The sequence below is a fragment of the Homalodisca vitripennis genome, unplaced genomic scaffold (assembly GCF_021130785.1).
Source record: "Homalodisca vitripennis isolate AUS2020 unplaced genomic scaffold, UT_GWSS_2.1 ScUCBcl_177;HRSCAF=1512, whole genome shotgun sequence".
In the NCBI taxonomy this organism is placed as follows: domain Eukaryota; kingdom Metazoa; phylum Arthropoda; class Insecta; order Hemiptera; family Cicadellidae; genus Homalodisca; species Homalodisca vitripennis.
In genome coordinates, this window is record NW_025776321.1 from 244,534 (window position 1) to 247,453 (window position 2,920).

A 2,920-nucleotide genomic window follows, 5' to 3' on the forward strand; every position below is an offset into this window, starting at 1 on the left:
TTGCCAGTAATTCCCAGATCGACTGATGCCAACAAAATAAATGCTTGCCTCAAATCATCGAATCTATGGCGCTATGTTAGGAAACTTCAGCTGACAACAAACATGAGAGTTGCATTGCTGAACGATACATCTGCTGACGATTTCTCTGAGTTTTGTTGACTATCGGTAATGGTCGAGTACCTGTCGACGAATCGAGCGGATTGATTTCATTTCCTCGGAATATCTGTAACTTTGTCTAATCGAAAGACGAACTCATCAACAAAGTATTCCCAAACATCATTACTAACCTCAAAAATAATGAATGGTTGAGTGAGCGAGCAATTTTGGCAGCTAAGAATAAAGATGTAGATGACTTAAACTACATAATTCAGAATGAGATCATTGGTACACTGCATTCTTTCAAATCTGTTGACTGTGTAACAAATGAAGATGATGCCACCAACTATCCAATTGAATGTTTAAACTCCTTGGATGTACCTGGCACAATTTACAACTAAATATTGGTTCCGTAGTAATCATGCTTCGAAACTTATACCAACCAAAACTGTGCAACGGAATAAGTTTGGTGGTAAGTAAATTGATGAACAATTTGATTTACACCACAATACTCAAAGGTGAGGAAATTCTCATTCCGAGGATCCCGATGATCCCACCCGACATGCCATTTGAGTTTAAACGGTTTCAATTTCCGATCCGTCTTGCATTCGCCATGACTGTAAATAAGTCACAAGGCCAATCGTTGAAAGTTTGTGGTCTTAATCTCAAACATCCATGTTTTTCCCATGGCCAATTAAATGTGGCATTTCCACGGGTCGGAAGACCATCCGCGTTATTTGTTTTCGCGCCTAATAAAAAAACAAAAAATGTAGTTTATCACAAGGTGCTACAATAAATGGCAAATAAAAAATCATTGAATAATTATATTTTTTTATTTACAATTATCCTAATTTATAAAGTAAAAAATGTGATCATGTGATATTGCCTTTAAGGCGGGACAAAGTTCGCCGGGTCAGCTAGTATCTATATATATAAAAGAAAGTCGTGTTAGTTACACTATTTATAACTCAAGAACGGCTAAACCGATTTGGCTGAAAATTGGTAGGGAGGTAGCTAAGGACGGCGAGATGGACATAGGATACTTTTTATCCAGTTCCCGATTCAGGATTCCGCCCCACTGGTCTCTAAAAGTTACGGAAATACCCGTAAGAATTGCATTGCAGCAAACATATGTTATTAGGTGAAAGAGCCTGTTCAAATTTAATCAGCTGTTCTTTGTAAACATATATAATGCGAGAAAAGAAATATATGTTTATATCATTTAATTACTATTTTTAAATTTCTTTACACCTATAGTTTGAAAGCATAGAGTAAAAAAACTGTATCTTGAAAAAAACAATTGCCTGAATTCCAAAATGTAAACAAACAACTGTAAATTTGATTGACACTTTGACTGCCTGTGTCATTTTTCTGGGTTACTCAGTCAAACAAAATGAAATCATGGCTACTGACATATAGATTGTCCTTTCAGTTTTACTTAATAATCAGTCAATCATGAAGTGATTTTTTTACCTTTGCAATAATCTGTTGGTTTTTAAAAAAGACAAACAACTTATTACTTCGATTGCTTTCGGTTCGGATAACTTTGTTTCGCACGAAATTAAACGATTTGCGAATGTTTTTGAATATTGAGAGAATTATTATAAAGATGCCGCGACACAGAAGATCAAATCTGTCTCAAAAAAGCCGCAATGCAAGAAGGCTTCGTAACGTTGTGAACAATTCTACTGAAGAAGAACGTGAAATCGGACGACAAGAGCGTCGTGTTGGTATGGCCCGACTTCGTGCTTCTCAATCTCAAGAGCAAAGAGAGGAAGCCCGTGAAACAGCTCGCTTGGCTATGCGAAATCGGCGAGCTAATCGTACTGATCAACAACGAGATGAAGTTCTAAACGCAAGAAGGAATACATCAGCTGTTGATTTGAATAGAGCATCATTTAGTTATGATTGCACTTATGATTACAGTTCGCATGTATCTGTACTTATTGGTCCAATGGATGTTGTTTGTGGGCATTGTAGTGCATTGAAGTTTGTCGGAGAGTCACTTGGATTGTGTTGTCTTAATGGCAAAGTAAAATTGCCAATACTGACTCCCCCTCTTGATCCATCACTAATTACAAAAATAACAATTGGTTGAGTGAGCGAGCAATCTTGGCAGCTAAGACAACAAGGATGTGGATGACTTGAACTTTTTAATTCAGAGTCAAATTGATGGTACTCTGCAAATATTCAAATCTATTGATTGCGTAACAAATGAAGATGAGGCCACTAACTATCCAACTGAATTTTTAAACACTTTAGATGTGCCCGGCTTACCACCCCATAATTTACTTTTGAAGGTTGGTGCAGTAGTCATAATGCTTCGCAATCTAAATCAACCAAAATTATGCAATGGAACGCGTTTGGTTGTAAAAAAATTGATGATAAATGTGATTCACGCGACGATTCTTAAAGGAAAATTTAAAGGTGAGGAAGTTCTTATTCCAAGGATTCCGATGATTCCTACCGATATGCCTTTTGAATTTAAAAGAACTCAGTTTCCGATTCGTCTTGCATTTGCCATGACGATCAATAAATCACAAGGCCAATCTTTGAGCGTTTGTGGACTAAATTTAGAAGATCCATGTTTTTCTCATGGACAACTATATGTGGCATGTTCACGTGTCGGCAAACCATCTGCTTTATTCATTCTTGCACCTAATAACAAGACAAAAATGTTGTATATCACAAGGTACTCAACTGAAGAAAGAAAATCAATATTAATAAATTAATGTATCTGTGGCTTTGCTGCTTATTGCGATTTAAATTATTTTAGATAACTTACAAATTGTGTTTTTTATTTTGTTTTTCTATTTAAATTTCA